The sequence below is a fragment of the Drosophila pseudoobscura genome, chromosome 3, assembly GCF_009870125.1.
Source record: "Drosophila pseudoobscura strain MV-25-SWS-2005 chromosome 3, UCI_Dpse_MV25, whole genome shotgun sequence".
NCBI lineage: Eukaryota > Metazoa > Arthropoda > Insecta > Diptera > Drosophilidae > Drosophila > Drosophila pseudoobscura.
The window spans coordinates 11,592,157-11,610,504 of NC_046680.1; the positions used below are offsets into that span (position 1 = coordinate 11,592,157).

Genomic DNA, 18,348 nt, shown 5'->3' on the forward strand with positions numbered 1-18,348 from the left:
ATCCTTATCGTTTCGACTCATGAATTGAACAGAATTGTTTTCATACCTATGAATCGATAAGGAGTAGCAGTGTTAGGGGGGAGGTTCATATCAATTTTAAGAAAATAAATTTCAATCTAAAACGTTCAACACATCAATAGCGTATAGAGACCCAACATTCCAAAGAATACCCTAATAGTGAAACAAATTCCACTTTTGTAGACCCGTTTATGCTATTGTTTGTCTCCGTATCTCAAAACCTTTTAGGAATTGTGATAAACAGTTAATAGCTTGGTGTTTAGTAAATTCAACGCTCTTTTCATAATTTTCCGTCATGTAGTGTCCATGGATGTCTTGTTCCTTATCGCTTGGAAGGAACTGTGATCTATTTGATCCATGGGCCCTTCGGATGTAGTAATGACTAACAGTAACGAGGAAAGCTCCAGAAAGAGTTTTAAGGATCTACACGAATGGCTGCCTTGCCGGAGCGTTTTTAACCAAGTCGCTTTGGAAGACACTCATGCAATGTAATTGCAATAATTAAGATTGATGTGCTACATATATTTTAAAAATTTGAAAAGCAAACAAGTTAGTCTTCATATTAAATAATATTGTGGCTATACCCTTTATTTTATGTGTGCGAAGCTTAATTAACTTAATTAAAGTTTTTAATTTATAAAAGGGCGCGAAAACTTGTTTTAAAACCGTCAGTCCTGCAAATGATGTCGATATAAATTATAGTGCTGTAAAGCGGATTTTCTCTCCGGATTTTTGTTTTACACTAAAAACGGTCACACTTTCGCTGAAATATTCAAATTTACGTCGCAATTTGTTTGTTTACTAACAAAAAATTTGTAATAATAAATGATCTGTTCTGTGCGCGAGTATACGCCATTATCATTCAGGCTCAGCTTGTTGTATGTTGTATGTTGTATCGGCGTCCATACGGGACTCATCAGGTGGAATGGAACAGGCCGCCGACGCCGGGCGTTTGGCCATGTCGATGCAGGAGCTGGCTTTTGACCTGGATGTTTTCCTCGTACGACACAGAAGAAAGAAGACGTGGATCTCAATGTGGAGCGGTAAGCGGAGAATTCAGTTATCATTTCTATCAGATTTTATAGTTTCCAGACTATTTTAGCACCTGCAGGCCTGGAATTCAACACGGCACCAAAATGCCCCTTCTGGATGTTAAACAAAACGTGAGAGATCTCAACTACAAAAAAGACTCCAAGAAGCACTGAACCCAAAGTTCTTACCTTCCGCGATAAGTTTGTTTTCGACAAGATGAAGGCTGCTACCATGGGGACTGGAGCAAGAAGGTTCCCCTTGACGTGGCTTGTTCGGTGGACGAAGTCTCCTGCCTTGCCAACGATCAAAATCATATTACAAGCATCTACAATCACTTATATAGATAACGCTTAAGCTGAATCACCTGCTAAAGCTGGAGACAGCGGACATTACCGCTAAAGAAGGGTTGCTGGACTGCTGTGACCAAATTCAAACAGAAAACTGTCCTGCGACGTGCCGAAATTGGTTAGGTCGTGTAAGTATCACATCGTATTCATGTTTCTTTGGTCTCATCTATTGTAATTTCACTTAACAGCATACAAGACGGCACCAAGATCTTCTTCCAGGAAGGCCTGCAACGTGTGTTGCTCTTGATCCAAGTCTGGTCGATAGTCAAACGTACTACCTCCGCAGAGCATCGATCTATGCATTCATTGCAATGGTCTGTCTCCAGCTCTAGCATCATTTGGGAGTCGAAGAAGGAGGGCAAAAAGCGCTTTAAGGAGATGACCGTACACGACACCGACGCTCTGAAGGCCGGTAATATTCAGATTACATTTTCAGCACTGACTTTACCTTAATTGTTCCATTTTTTAGATCGATTTTAACCGAATGTTACTAAACTAGTCCATTAATCGCAGTCATCGCCATTCCAGAATCTGCTGCATATGGAAATAAATCGTGTCTAGGTGCACAGACCAAAGTCTACAAAGTCTTGTGCTGCTTTAGTTGACTGGGCAACTGTTTAACTTCAAACTACTGTTTTTCCCAAAAAATTTGTATTTTAAGAAACTATCGCTGTCCATAGATTGCGGCTAAAGAGATAGGCAATAGTATAGCAAATAAGATTTAGATAGAATGGGATCGCACTGAAGTCTATCGACTATCCGCAGCACTCATACTATCAAGCAACTAGTTGCTATCTTACATCTTCATAATGCCCAACCTAGCCTCATCCGCCCGCGCCATTTCGTAAAGGACGAAAGACGGCCCCACCGACGACAGGAGCTTGGGATCCAGCTTGTCATCAGGCCGTTGCTTGATGATGTAGCTGTAATGATGAAGCCCACCACCACATACCAATCGAAGGACAGAGCAAGGATGCTGAATCCTAAACTCCTTCTTGGGAACTTATGCTGGTCGAGAACATGCTCATGGGTGCACTGAACACACACACGAGATGAACACTCCCGGCATACTCCGCAGATGGCCGACAGAGTCCTGGACGAAATTTGGCATTATTTTGTCCTGTTTGGACACTTGCCGCCTGGTTGGGATAACAATCGTGGAAGCAGGATTTGATCACGATGCACGTGAATCTGTTGAAAGCCGTTGGCGATATTCTTGTTGTAGAAAACAGGAATAATCACGTACATTAAGGCACCACCGCCACCGTGCAGCCCAAGTTAAAGAATGGTCATAATGGCAATGGCCGAGAGCCGACTAGCCACAAGGAAAGTGTCAATCGGTATCCTTTTCATTCTGTTCGTTATCCTCTGAAAAAACCTGGAATTTATATTGCGGTTATTATTTCATTCATTCAGATAAGAATGTTTCGGTTATCTTCACGTGGAGCCAAATATTATCAAACTTTCCAAATCTTTCGAAAAATGTAAGCATCAGGAATATAGCGTTTTTAGTTTAAGAGATATGAGAGCATTCAGAGTTCTAATATTATTTTTTAGTGAGAAACGAATTGGTCAATTTTTATTTACATACTGCATATTTCAGGTGGAATAAAAACAAAACTATGCAACGTGTCTCTTTAATTGGGTGTATTTATATTTATAGTTACCATTTTTCAATGTAAAAAATATTTTGTTGTTATTTTAAAACTTTCAATTGACTTACAATTAAAATTACACCGAACTACTCCTGGTTTTTGTTTTAAGATTCTTTGAAGTTTACCATTTGGTTTTTGGGAACAAACACGATGGAAGCTCATCCCGGATATATGTAATAATAAATAACTGTGGTGGCTAAAGAAATAATCCAATGATTGGGTGTCATTCAGAATATTATAACCTGCACCTACAAACTAAACCTCGAACCCTGCGCAGCTGTTAAGGAAGGCGAAAAGAGAGTTTTTAGCGTGATTCAAATGCAAATGAAAAAAATCAGGGTTTTGGTAACAGTGTGCCAAAATTACCAAAGAATTCGATCTGAGAGTAACAGCCCCTGATGGAGACCCCTGCAGGTCCCTGGCAAGGGACGAGGTGGCGCAACTCACTTTAAAACAAATGATGATTGCCAATTGATTGCTCTTAATTACTTTTTCTTGGCCACCCACTCCGTTGGAAAATGGCAGTTAAGTTCAAGTTAACCTGCCCGTAAATCTCGGCGTGGCGACCTTTCAACCTCAACGGTGTGCATTGAACTGGCTGAAAATTCGCAAATCCCCGAGGCACAGACAATGGAAAGGCTGGAGACTGGAGACCGGAGGCTGCAAAATAATAAAAAACTGACAACTGTTGAGAAAAAATATAAGAACCTGAAACTGATACGTACAGCACAACGCACGCTGAACAATAAGCAATTTCCTTTTCCTTTGAACTCAAGTTAATGGCGGCCTCTCATCACGCAGCCGTTGTGACTCCCCCTTCAGCAGTCGGTTCATTGTACTCCAACTGCCTTCGATAAAACCGCATTTTAATAGCCAGCAAATCGCCCGGACAGATCCACCTTATCGTGAAATTGTCAGACTTTGAGCTGCCGCAAGTAGAAAAATAATGATTCGCTGGCCTGAAACAATTCATCGGACAAGCTGAAAATGCAGTTTCATTGTTCTTTCAGGCATGTGTCCACTTCTTAGCCATGCTCTTTGAAGCAATGCTACAAGCAGGCGGGACGGGACGGACAGAGAGGGCAAACAAGAGCTCGAGAGTGACTTACCTTGTTGCACTCACTTTTCGCCACTTTCGAGTGACCCGAGCTGGACCAGGACGCGCTCGACTCGACTGACAGACTGACTTTGACATGGCATTGTGCCCGGGAGGACGGGAGGACTATAAATAAGACACGGATATGTGTTGCTGCCTCACTGAGAGAATGAATAAACGTTTGGGGCGGGGCGTGTGGTGGGGGTACAAAAGTGCAAGAACTGTGTCACGCCTTTATTTGTTCGGTATCTACACATGTCCTTGCTGAGGGCAATATCATTTCAGGCAGAGGTTTGCGAAATCAGCTAATATCAAAACATAAGAACTCTTCCATGCTATCATATAGTATTAGTGCTAGTGCTGTGCTTACTGTTGATTGCAGGGTATTGCAGCTTCGTCTCTGCGCAACCATGCTTTCTCTTCGGTCCTATATTTACTTTGTTTTGCTACACAACAGACCACAGCGGTGCGGAGCGGAGCGGAGAAAGCGTCAAGCTGTTACTTCCAGCTTGTTATTATTTCTGGCTTTTGTTGCTAGCTTCGTAAAAGTACTACTGTATCTGTATGTGTGCCTGTCCATCTGTCTCCCCCTCTCTCTCTCTCTCTCTTTGTCTCTTTGTCTCTGTGTGTGTGTGTCTGTGTGTGTACGAGTATTTCCTGTTGACTCGACTCGTTCGACTTTTGCTTGAACATTTCCGCTTCCTTTCATTTAGCATTCGCCACACATTCACTTGGACTTGTTGCTGTTTGGCCCACAAATTTCAGAAATATTTTAAATACTTGAGTGCACACGACCCCGAGATGTGTTCACTTCACTTCGTTAGTGACTTTGCTTTCATACCCACAAAACTGTCAACGCGTACGAGTAACCGTGTTGTTCCCAAGCCCAGAGCCCCGAGAAGCTTCACCTTTTAACTTCCTGCGGTGGAGCATCTGCCGTTGACACATGTCGCCGCCTCGGCCTGCACTCTCCGTGTACTGAAACAATGCACCTTCGCTCCCTGTGGCTTCCCCCGAGTGCCGGGCAGATGCCACATCCAACTCCAAAGTGCAAGACACAGGACACGCTTTTAGAGCATGCAACCCCAACTTTGCCCCATTCTGTTGACCTTTTCCTGGGCTTCTAGCTCCCGAGGCTACCACCAGCAAAAGGGGGGCTCCGTGACGTTGTCGCTCGATATGGAGAAAGCCATTTGATATAGTCAACTTGTATAAAATTAATGAGAATACCGAAAAAAACGCGTAGCAAATTGCTTTGCGTCTAGAGAGTGGCGGGGGGGGGGGGGGGGGCGAGAGCAACAGGTCCGAAGAGCGTCGAGATGAACAAGCACTTTCAAAAGCATAAGCAAAAAATGGAAAAGAAAAGTATCATAACAGGAAACAGCCCCCCCCCCCCCCCTCCCAAGGAGCGCGAAGCGGAAAGAAAAACATCTAAGAGGCCTTTGTAAAGTTTTTCGCCCCGAGCCAGGCACGGGAAAAGGCTTAGGGCCCACCAAAATGAACAGAAGCCTGAAAAGCAGAGAAAGTAATCTTAAAGAAGTCGGCGGATAGATGCTGGATTCCCACTCGCAGCCATGGCGAGAAATATGAATAATATCATAGGCTAAATCAAATTGCAAATAAATTAAATTGCACAGCAAATTGGAATCGTTTGTGGGAGTTCCTTTTAAGTCCGTAGCCTTGTCTATTTTTAGTATAACCAGGTCAACGTCTCCACTTTCATTTAACAGTTTTGCATTTATTGGTCACATCACGCTTGGAACTGTTTCCTCTTGGAGAAATTCTTGGAGAAAAATGGAGCCAACACATGATTTTCTACGATTTTCGACGTGGATTTTCCCTGCGAAAAGCTGGTAAAGCGAATCCAGTAGTTTACGTCCTTCGCCGAAGTAAGAATCTCGTGAGGGTGGATGCTGTGGGGGATCGAGTACTGCAATGTTATCATAGTAGATAGGGGCGTCTTTGAAGGCTTAAAGATTGGATTCAGCAGATGCCAAAGTCTATCCATCATTATGGAGAATATTTTGAAAAGCAATTAAATCATTTTCAATGATATTTTGTTGGCTACAGACTTAAAGGGCAGCGGAGATGCGGAGGTTGTATAATTTTGACCAGATTTTTGTAAGGCAGAAAAGATAACCCTCAACAGATCCCTGAACGATAGTTCGACAGTCGCATTCCCGTGAGCCAAATTTGATTAAAGTCTGATGACTATGCCATTCAGATACCAGAAGAACGATCGATTTGCCAGGGTATCTTAAGCTTCTGCTTCTTTTTTATGTTTTGTGATATTTTTATTAAATTTTTGAGCACTGCTCCGTCCCGTCCGCTCCATATTCAAGGCTTGCAAAGGCCAAAGGTGATTGAGTCTGGGGCCGAGAAATGTGAGGAGTAGTTGCGGCTGAGAACGGTTCTCCGCGCTTACACAAGAAGGGGGAAGGGGGGACGGGATGCAAGGACTGCCGTGTCAATTCAATCAACTTGCCAGCCCCTCCATCTTCATCTGTTTGCTGCTGTTGCTGTTGTTGCTGTTGTTGCTTGGTTACACAAAATGAGAATTTATTGTACGTTATGTGCCTTATGCATGGCCCACAATACCGGGTACTACATACATACATACATACATAAGCATGTAATCGCACGGCGTGTGTGAGCTACATAATAAAATTCCAATTTGCCCGACAAGCGATGTCGCCGACACCCGCTTTTCATATAAAGAAATATACAGAAATATATTCCTTCCCCTTCACAGCAGCACGTAAATACATGCGAGCATGTGCATACATCCGAGTATACAAATATGTTTTTCATTGTGCCCTTCGTTTATGCTTATTATTATGTGGAAATTGAAAAACTTGCACGCCCCTCCGCAGTGCCTCGACGGGTTAATTAACTCTCCTTCCGTTGGCGATAAAGTTCTTTGAAGGTACATTCGAGTCGTAAGGCTTTCCTTTCTGTGAACAAAAATAGCTGACGCTGACCTTCTCCGGATGTAGGCCATTGCATCACGTGGCTTTGTTTCGGACAGAGTGGAAATCTCCTACTGGCACACTCGACCAGCCGCAGGATCACCATGCTCCAATTCATCGATGCCCTTGAGGGTGTATCCATACGAGAGTGGGCAGCAAAAGAAATGGGTTGAGAATGGGCTAAAATCAAGAGTAACAGTGGAGTTTGCCGATGCACCCAAGCACTGTGAAATGTCCTTCGAATGTCAGTCCCAAACGCAGTATAAAGCCCCGCAGCGTCTCTATTGTTAGGTCAAAGGCCCATGCGTTGGAAGTGGCCGCTGGATGGAGCTCACGTAACGCATGCTCGTCTAAAATTGATGATGTGCATCAACGTGTGGGCGAATTGGACTATGAGACCAGGTGCGATTGGTGCGGAGGCGGCGGTGGCGGTGGCCTGGGTCTTCCCACCGAGCAGCCCACCAAGCCATTGACTGGGTGGATACTTTTTATCAGCAGATGCATATTTGCTTTTAGCATTTATGACATTTAAAATCTCCATCGCAGGAAACTCATAAAAGCGCACGCTCAAAATGTAAAGCGAAATCCCCAAAGAACATACAAGTTTGCCAAAAGAACAAAAATATGCCCATATTTTTATGTACGAGTATGTATAAAAATGTGGCCCAAATCGCCCCACCCACCACACTCCAAGCCTCGTAGCAGTCATCAGCCTTCGAGCACTCGGATATAAATACTTAATGCATGTCAGTATGGTTTTTCGCTTTGATTTAACAACGTTGATTTATGGCCACCGTCCCGTGAAGTATGCCGCATGGAAAGTAAAAATCAAACCGGTAAACCCGCTCTCACGTTCCACTTTCCACTTTCCACTCAACCACTGCCACACTGCCACACAGCCGCACAGCCACCTCCCCACTGAGCAGCTCGCAGGATGCGAATTTAATTAGTGCAAAGCGAAACGAATGAGTGCTGGATGCAGCACGCCCGGGCTCATCCGCTGATGAGATGACGCTGATGCTGGTGCCATGATGAGGCCAGGGACCATAAAATGGCCAGCGAAAAGCGACTTTAATCGGGGCAGTACTACCTACCTACGGGTATACAAAATACATCCAATAAAGGCTGATGTGTCCACTTTTGTATGGAGTAAATCAAAGGCAACGGCACAGCTTAGAGGAGAGCAGAGCCAAAGTTCGGGATAAGTAGATCATTTCTTGGTTATTCACAGCTTTCCGCTCCGTCCATTCCGTCATTAAAAAACTTTTCCTTCTTGTGAATACAGGAGTATATCAAATTAATTTGCAACAGCAACTTTGACAACATTTTGTGCGAGAGCAAAAAAACCGAAAAAAGAAAAAACTTCTCTTTGGGCCTTGCTTTGGCACTTGCTAATTGAGTTGGGATCCGAGTGGCATGCGCCATGTGGGACGACCCTTGCGCCCCCCGACTTGTCAACCTTTTTATTTGGTTCAATAAATAAATTGCCAGTCCAAAAATATTTGTATTTGTGCAAACAAACTGTGTTGCATACGCAGCTTGTTGTTTATTTCCAGAAAAGGAAAACAAAGGCCTGATCGGCAAAAAAAACGCTCATACGCCACAGCTACCAATGCATAGCTGATGTGGCCAATACCAACACCTGACACGAAAAATTTAAAAAAGGCCGATAAATGGCAGCACCCACGTGCTTTTTTCTTTTTCTTTTTTTTTGGTTTGGAAATACTGTTAAGCGTAATGGAAAATTCTGCGCTTTTTGATATGTGTGCATGTGTGTGTGTGTACGTAGGTGGGGGCTTAGGCAGGGGGGCTTAGGGGGGTGGGCCAGGTGCGGATGTGTTAAGTCAGGCCTTTGGTCTTTGGCGCTCTTTGTTTCTATTTTCGGGGGCGTCGCACGTGTCGAATGCCTAATATTTGAAAATACTCTTTCATTGGAAATTGTCTTTAAAAAGTCCTTTTCAAGTTTCAAATCTTAAATACAAGACATTCAGATTGCCCTAGAGAATTTAATTGCGTAAATTAATTAGGGAAAATGTGTTTTTGCGAGACATTTGAAAGAAGCAACAACACAGGCAAAACGACAGGAATAAAAGAAGAAGAAAACTCTGGTTGTTGACAGCAAAATAACAGGTGGGGTGGGGATGGGGGCGTGGGCGAGGCTGGTAAGGGAAAAGTGGCGCAGGAAAACCTTCGCCGTTTTGCGCTCTTCAAATATTCATGAGAAGACGGCACAAAGTGCTCAAGTTTATTGCAATAAAAACAGTAAACGGCGGCGGCGGCGGCTGTTGCTCTTTCGCTCATATATTCGCGCTCTCGCTCTCTCGCTCTTGCGGGGCTCCTCTACCTGTCTCATATTTCACGATTTTATGGTTTTTGGTCTTGTGAAATATGCAAAGCATTCTAAAAAGGTTGACAAAATGATTTACAAATTGTCAATTATCAAGGGACTCCCGGTCTATCTCTGCTTCCCTGCGTCTGAGTCTGGCTCTCATTCACTTGAATGGCATCATACCTGGCTGAAGTGCAGAAGTGCAGAGTGCAGCGCTATAGGCAGGGAAGAGGCTGAATAAGAGTCAAAATCAGAATGGACACAACTATTGCATCACACGCAAAAAACCGCTAAAGTGCTGACGCATGCACTTTCTGCGGGAATGCCATGACATCACTTTATACGCACGATTTGTGGCAAATGCCGCCATAATTTCTGCTAGCCCCTCTGCCCTCAGCCACTCCATAGGACTGCTGCTGCTGCTGAAGCTGAAGCTGCGGCGAGTGGGCGCAGGATGACCAAATGCAAGAAGATGGCGACGACTTCCGCACAAACGGAAGCCACATTCCTCTTCTATTTCCATCTCTCTTTCCCTCTTTCTCCCTTTCGACGTGTGTGTATCTGTGGGTCTGCCATTGTCAACGTTGTCTTTGCCCACACACCCTGACACTCACACACACGGAGGCACAGACCAGTAGTGCCAGTTTGGCTGCCATCCAAGAACGGAACACAAATTTTTGAGTACAGTCAGCAAAAAAGCTCATTCTTCGGAGCAACTAAATTCGTGGCGCACCTTTAAGCGCTGCTAAAATGCATGCACCGCCATGCCTGCATGTACATACGTGTGTGTATAAGTGTAGGTGTAGGTCTAGGTGTAGGTGTAGGTGTAGGTGCAGGCGTGGGTGACAGCAATTAGCGAACTAAACTGTCCCTGAGCATTGCTGCAATTGAATTTCCACGTGACGGAATGTCAGACCCAAAAGCTGTTGCCACTAGCGAAAAATCTACGAGGAGTTGTTGGCAAAATTTAATGAAATGTGAGCAGTATTTTCGATAGAATACGTATCATACATCCACGAAGAGAGAATCCCAACTATCAGCATACCTGCAGACACACGGACAACGTGACATCAGCTCAGCATGGTTAAATTGGTGAAATTTCCAGGAATTCGTATTTAGCTGGGTTAGTTGCACACAACCCCACACACGTCCCGCTGTGACTGGTTGTACGGGCTTTTGTTTTTCTTCTAAACGTCTGAGTTGACATCATGGCCCGTCCCCTTTCTCTCTGGCTCCTTCCAATGCAAATGCGGCAATAGATCCGGCCGCAAGCTTCTCTCAATGGAACAACGTCCGAAGAGGGAGGAGGGGCGCTGGCTAAAGAGTGAGTGGAACAAATCTGCCGGCGGCATTTTTGGCGGCAAGCCCCACCGCCAACGCCAACGCGGGAATACCCCTTTGTCGTTGGGGCCATAGAGTTCTTTGTTGTTGGCCATGGACTCGGCATTCGGCACTCGGCACATGGCACATGGCGGATTCTGGACGTGTTGGCGCTTCAAAAATCATTCATTGAGAATTCCTTACCCACACACACACACACACACAACTATCCTTTGTGTTTGTGCGTGTGTGCGCCGCTAGTTGGCTGCCAACGAAGAGATTTTACGCGTGGGCGTTTGGGATCCCTCGTTGCTGTCTCTTGTTTTCGTACTCCAAATATTTGTAGTCGAAAATTTGTTGAGAAAGTACTACGAAACGAGTCTATTGAGCTGGCTCTCTCTCTCTCTCGCTCTCTCTGGTGGTCTGCCTGCTTTTATCTGTATGTAATGGCATGCCCATGCCCTATCTCCCTCGCTTGCCATTAAGTTTCATTTTATGACAGCGTCGCTGGAGCTACGCTAGAAACAGTTGACGCAGCAACCCCGGCTCCACTTTCAACAGAAAGAAGCAAGCAAAACCAACACCCAACCACACAAAAGAAAGGAAGAATTGCTTAGAGGACCGAAGATTTATATACCCTTTCCGCAGATCCCCCCGTGATCAAATGAACATATGTATTTCGGACAAATTGGTCGCATCGAAGTACTGAAAGGATATCCATATGAGGAGTTGGTATAGTGATCTGATTTGCCTAGGGGGATATCTGCACAGACAGCAGGGCACCCGGTTATCCATCGCCTGATGCTGATCTACCCTGCAAGGGTATGCAAGGAAAACTGGAAATTCCAGCAAAGCGTGGGCGTTGAATGGCTTTGGCTTCTGCTCATGCCCCTGCCACCTTACCCCTTAGTCGAGGTCCTTATTGTGTATGCCTGTCGCGCTTTGCTGATTTTTCTTAATGGAATTTATGCGAGTGTGAAATTTATGTTTGTGCACAGATACAGATACGCGCATATACTCTAGCGGCGAAGACTATTTTTAGTTTTCGCTCTGGTAAGTGGAAAAATACGCGTTGCCTACTTCTGCGGGTGCGTGATTTGGTTCGTTACCCCAATGCAAGGTCACCTCAATCTCACCACACGGCCGGCCGGAAACCGCTCGGGGCGCTCATGCGATTCGCACAAAAATGGGGCGGGAAATGCCAGAGCATAACTGTACATAACCCTAAATACCTGAGCATAAATGATTATAGCTCTGATTGACATTTATTCTCGGTTTCGCTATCTCCGCCATCTTGGCATCCGCCAGCCGCCTTCCGACATCCGCCATCCGCCATCGGGCAAGGCATTGAATAACTCGATGCGCTCACAGTGTGAGCCAACGTTCTACAGCTGTCATTCAGTCAGCTGCAGACCTCCAGAATGTTGCATAAAATTATGCCACATGTCGTTCTCCATTGGAAGCACAAATTCGGATTAGGGTAAGTTACTGCAACTGACTGTCATCATAATTTGTGGCTTATGGCATGCGATGCATGGCTTGGTTTGCTGTGGGTGCTGGGAGTAAGTGTGTGGGTGGGACAAATGGCTTTTCAATCAATTGAATCTGCAGTTATTGCACTCGCCAAAGGTCGCGTCTTGTGGCCCAAAAAATATATTGCACATTCGACCCGTACGCCCAGGCAAGTCATACGAGTGCTTGGGCGGGGCTGGGTCTTCGGCTGGGTCTTCGGCTGGGTGGGGAGCGACAGTTCATTCATGTGACTTGACTCCTAGTTGGGTTGTATGCCATTGACTGGCCAAACGCCCCCGAAAAAGTCTTGCATTACAAATGGAAATTTCCCGACATTTGCCAAAATGGCCGCGCGGCAAGGGGGGGGGGGGGGGGTAAGCTGGCGCGGGTGTCTTTGGCATATTTATGATTCAGTTGATAAATAAAATAAATATCATTTAAAGCACATCTTAGCAGAGCTTTATTGTCATTGCAGTCTGTAATTTCGATCGTAAATTAAATTCCCGAGCCAAAGGCTCCGACTCTGTCTCCTACTTTTGACAATGTGGCTGCATCTGACAGCTGCCTGAATCAATCCAATGCGTGCGCTGAATGAGATGACAGCTGTGTCGCGAATACGATGTTGCACAGATGTTGTTATATCGCCTGCCTTCTGTACGTAATGTGCAAACTTCTGTGGGGGCTCTCTGCTTCTATCTGTCCTTCACCTGTGTGATCCATGCATATCCTCCCGCCTCCCGCCTCCCGCCTCCCGCCTGCCGCCTCCAGCCAGATCATCCTTTCGTCTTGTGCAGATGATAGCTGAGTCGGTTATACACTTATATGGCCATATGGAAGCCAGATACAGACTCCTACATAAGGTGATTGAGTGCCTATTGCAGGTCTTGAATATTATGTGTCAGTGGGGCAGTATGGCACGTATACGCTCTGCCAATACGTTGATAAACTGCAGTTAACCGACAGCCAGCTGTCACTTTCATACATGTTCGGTGTACGATGGGCAAGAGTTCAGGTTCTGGGAAACGGGAGCACAGAAGCAATGGGTATGAGTTCAAGGGAAACCCATCAATGGATAGGGGATGGCTAAATTAGGGCTGTTATGACTGGTTTGATTCCCAGGAATAGCTGGCATTAGCTATCGATTGGGCCCACTGTAAGTTTCCAGCAACATTCATTTGCAAATTTATGTGAGAAACGTGCCGGCCAAATTATGACAAACCGCACTGAAAGTTTCAAAAAGCATTTTCAGCACATACTTAGCGGTCTCCTAGCCCCAGCTCTCTCCTCGCTCCACTTTTCCACCTTTCTCCTTTCTGCGCTCCCAACGCCAGCTGACCTTTCCCCCCGACACACTCCAAGCACGGTCTTGGCAGAAAGCGTAGTGTGGGAAAAATAGTACGTGCCAGTTGAGGGGACTCGAAAATGGATGACCACATGAAAGACCTAGTTACGCCCACTGTCCTAGGCGGTTTCGGGCTTGATTAAAGTGCTGTCATTGTACCGAAATGAAGAGTACCAGCAACCGTAGAGGTACCTGCTTTCGAGGGGTGCGTCCGGTGCGGTCCGGTCCGTAATTAATATTTATGCTACCAAGAGTATGTCGCTCCTCCGCCGCCACTCCTGCTGTGTGAGTGTGTGAATTTCAGCTGATGCATTATCTACTCGTAAATGCGAGGTGGGGAGCGTTGGCCACTTGCTTTGCGGCTTTGGCAGTCGAATTATTTCATTCGGAGATAATTCGAGTGTTGAGCATTCGGCTCCCTCCACAGACACGCATGGACATGCAGGGACTGTCCCTGGCCCTGGCCCTGTCCCTGGCAATGTCAATTAGTTGTCCTCAAGCGACTCGGGGATCGGGGCTCGCAGCTCGGGGCTCGGGCCTCGGGGCTTGTGCCTGGCATTGTCCTGCTGTGCCGGACACCCAAAGGATGCCAAAATTATTTCGCCTGCAATCAGTTGGCCCGCACATACATGCTCTCAATGGTACGAGTATGCTCGTATATCTATAAATGTATTCGAGCATGTGTGTATCTGTGCGATAAACATGACTAATTAAAACAAACGGGACTCAACTAATCCAAGACGCACTCGAGCACAGTCCCGTCCCGCCTCTAATTAAGTCCCCTGTCAGTTCGTTCTCAACATGTCAATTAGCCCCACATTTGGCCTAAAATATCACCAGTACAGTGCTTGTCTCCTCCGTTCTGTTCTGTTCCATACAGTTGTTCTGCTTTTGAAAATGTTCCACAAATAGAGCCTGTTGCCTATTTCGGGCTCCTTGTAGGCAAATTTTCTGCAATATATTTTGATAAGCAGATGGCAGACTGTCTAGATACTCGTAAATATGCAGATATAGACAAGTCATGTAACCAATGCAGAACTGAGTGCAGAATTAGAGAGGTGAACCTTGAAAAAATCAGCGCGAGCCTGAAGAAGATTCAGTGCGAGAAATTTAGGCTTCCAGTCAATCGATAATAACAATACATTGAGTATTCATAAATTGTGTGTAATTATGTGTACAGCTGGAAAGATAATACATCTGGCTTGATAGCCGCCAGGCATCCATTCGAATCATATGCATGTTCGCAGGTTGAATCATTCAATCATAATTACCATCTTTATTTAGGGCGCACAATCAGCGGATTATTTTGGGCGCAACATCAGCGGATTTTAACGAGCGGCGGCTCAAATGTCACGTCGGTGTACTACTGGAGCTCCACTGGAGCTCCCCTGGAGCTGCCATTGAAGGTCGGAGGAAACGCGAAGGTGGGCGAACATTTACATTTAATGATCTATGTGCTGTGGGGGGAACAGGGGCAATGAGTGGGCATGTCTTGGCATTTACCTGTGCTCAACGTTGAGCAAAGTGAATTATGTTATTTGTCCTGTTGTTGGAGCTGCTGTAATTGCTTTCCGTTTAGTTTTTAGACATTGACTCGAACGCGGCCAGGCCCAAGGACAACTTTTCGCTGACTATCGTGGGCGTTGTTAATTTATGAACCTTTCTATCATCATCATCATCGTCCGCGTGATGAAATTTATGCTAATTTAGCAGTTTGTCCTTGCCAAGTTTATGGACATACAGTACATATATCGAAAGTTGTTAAGCTGGCCGGCTTATGGCAAAACGGAGACTGTGTCGGGACAATTATGATCTAAGAGACGCACGATGGCATGGTTTGACGGACAACAAACCATAAAGAAGACACAAAAAAGTTTCGAAAAGTTTCCTCATCGTCATCAAGAAGAAATCAAGCAAGCGACAAACAAACAAATAAATATAAAAACTCATCAATGTCATCAAAATGGCGGCCGGCTGACCAGAAACTCAAACAAAAGAACCAGCAACAGCGACAGCAACTGCGACAGCAAAGGCAGTACTGCCACTGCCACTGCCGCTGGCACCAGCACCAACTGGAGAGGTGGGCCGGCCCAGCTTTTGGGTGGGTGCCGAAGATTTAGATACCCTTACAGACAGGCTCATACGCTAAGGGTGCCTGCTGCCTGCTCTGCATTGCGAATGTCTGAGCAAGGAGCCCCCGCAAAAGGGTATGCCAATGACAGGCACGGAGACAATGGCAGCTACAGTGCGTATCGCCAAGTGACAGGGAAAAGCTGGTTGCTAAGTTGCGTGGGAAAAGCAGAAGCAAACAAGCGCGCAGCAGGCGCAGGCCAAGGAGGAGCTTACGGGGCTCGAGGGATAACTAAGTCAGCCACCGTCACAGAGAATTTGCATAGAGCGCTGCTGAGCGGCACTGTCGCCCCCTCCCCTTCCCCTGACTATCCTTGAATGCACCTCGTCCATCCGAGCTGTGGTCCTTCAATCCCAACGGATTGTGTTCTCTTTTAAGCCTTGCCTGTGGGTAAATCGTGACGAATTATTTGCTGAGGTAGGTACAAAAAGAGGTGATATTTTAAGCTTAACATACAGCAGCTGCTGTTGAAATCCAGTCCGAGCTAGAGCCCTGTATGAATCCACAGTATTCATCAAGTCACCGCTATACTCATGAGTTCGATCTGGACGAATCCCTTCTTCAGTCAGATTCGGATCACCCGAATAGTTTCCACTCTAATCGACTCGGTTAGCTGTTCATTCAGGGCTCTGGCATGATCTGCACAGCGTGCCCCACGTTCTCGCATCCTCCAACAATGACCCGGAAATATCCTAATCGTAGTGGTCGGGACTGAGGCTAACAAATTGCTTGGTACAGTGCGTTAAGTACACTCGTTATCACGCCCACGAATGCGGTCACAAATCTGCGAATTTATCTCCACACGTAACCGCATATCTTCACTCGCAATGAGTGAGGAAAATCTGTTTAATTGCAAATTAATGAAGATGGCGTGGCAGGAGGTCCGCATGCATGTATACGAGTATACATATGTGTGTGTGTGTGGGATGGAGTGCGAGGCTTATGCTCCATTTAACTCCTTGCCTCAGACTCCCCGCCCCCGCCCCGTGGTGTAAGCTCCATTTCAGTTAATTAGAAATTATTTTGCAGCCGCATTTGATGTGTTTCCATGGCTATTGAGCTCTCAGCACCCACACCCCCCTCGGATTTAATTATAATTTGAGGCTGTACTTTAATTTGTGAAAAATGGTAATGTACTATTAGTGGCTTTGTCCCTCTGATCCAATTAACATTTGCCTTATGATTTGCTTTGGGTGTTGATTAGCACAATTGAATGTGATACGGCCCCCCGCTCCCGCTCACTCAGGAGGCTCACGAGGAATCGAGCCTGGTAAGAACCTGGATGGATATCTGTCTAATGATTCATTGGCCAGAAACAATTGTCTTACGGCTAGAGACGGCACTTGAAGGGACATGATTTTGGGACATTTACATTGACAACATTTCGTCAGATTTCGCCTTTCAAATGATCGGTTTCCGCTTTGATCCGCGTAATTATATGCCATTAACAGGGCCGATTGTCGCTAAAGCTGCCATCGGGAGGAGTCAGTTGCGTCAGCACTTGTCGTCACAGCTGACTCATTGTCATCGTCATTGTCTTGGGAGGCCTACCTACATATATGATACTGTCGTAAATAGCGAAGGAGTTCAAAGCACCGCCTTGCACTGGGGCCCCAGTCGCTGGCACCCATAGGTAGCCCCCCAAGGGCCACACGCTGTGCTCATACCCTAATTTATGGCATTGAAAACGTTGGCCCCAAGCTCATGGAGCCGGAGTCAGGGCTAGCACGTAAGAGTTGACATTAAAAGTGGCATTAAAATATGGTAAACTTTTATTTTTAGATCAAACAGACAATAGGCAAATGTTTGGAACACACAAGACGTCGGGCACAGACATAGGCTTCGGCAGATTGGATGGTATTTCGGAGAGGTTCTAGAGTGGCAAGTAAAGCATATCGGACGAATCTCATATACTCGTAAGCGATGTACTGAAGCAGCTCGATTCCTGGGAACTCGATTGAGGAACTCCCAATTGCAACACATTATTGCGGCACTTGGCGAATATATTTGAGTCGCTTTCCATGATCTAATCCACACATAATTCGTCTGCTCAGCTTCCCCGTTTCCCGTCCCGCACGTCACTTTGCCAGCGGATGTTCGGGAAGGACGTGCCCGAAGGCAAAAGGGGAGCCAAATCAGAAATGTCAATACTTTCAGTTGAGCGCGGAAAAACAAGCGGCTTGAAAAGCGTCTCCCAGCGTCAACTCATTTTTGCCCGGAAACTAATTTCAGAAAATGTATCGTGCCTGGGAGTTCTATGGAGACATGTCCTGTTTCGACAGGATTGAAATCGCAGGGCTGGGCAGGGCAGGGCAGGGCAGGGCAGGAGATGTGTTTTTTGAAGCGGAAGTGACCCTTGAAGTTTGATTTTATTTGTGTTCCGTCATCGTTCTGTCCATAGCCTGGAATTGCCGCTGGCAAGCAGATTTTCGCCATGTCCATACTTATTTATTTGCTGTTGCTGTTGCTTTTGCTATTCCTGTTCCCCACTGCTGTTGCTCCTCAATTTTTAATCAACGGCTATGGCAACGTCTTGGCAGCGCCTCGCACATTTTATGCAATTTCCTGTTTTTCTGTTCATGAAGTCTCTGAAAGAC

The 18,348-nt window shown here is 45.8% G+C and overlaps 2 long non-coding RNA genes across 2 annotated transcripts; one reads left to right on the top strand and one right to left on the bottom strand.

Moving 5' to 3' along the window:
- The first annotated feature begins 734 nt into the window (after window positions 1–734).
- Window positions 735–1,806, top strand: LOC26533765 (uncharacterized). Its single transcript, XR_004468901.1, has 3 exons — window positions 735–1,061; window positions 1,121–1,525; window positions 1,586–1,806. It is a non-coding gene; the product is annotated as an uncharacterized lncRNA (long non-coding RNA).
- A 1,312-nt stretch (window positions 1,807–3,118) lies between these two features.
- Window positions 3,119–3,915, bottom strand: LOC117183748 (uncharacterized). The gene is made up of 3 exons (XR_004468903.1): window positions 3,778–3,915; window positions 3,419–3,712; window positions 3,119–3,329 (listed from the first exon to the last, which is right to left on the bottom strand). It is a non-coding gene; the product is annotated as an uncharacterized lncRNA (long non-coding RNA).
- Between the last annotated feature and the right edge of the window lie 14,433 nt (window positions 3,916–18,348).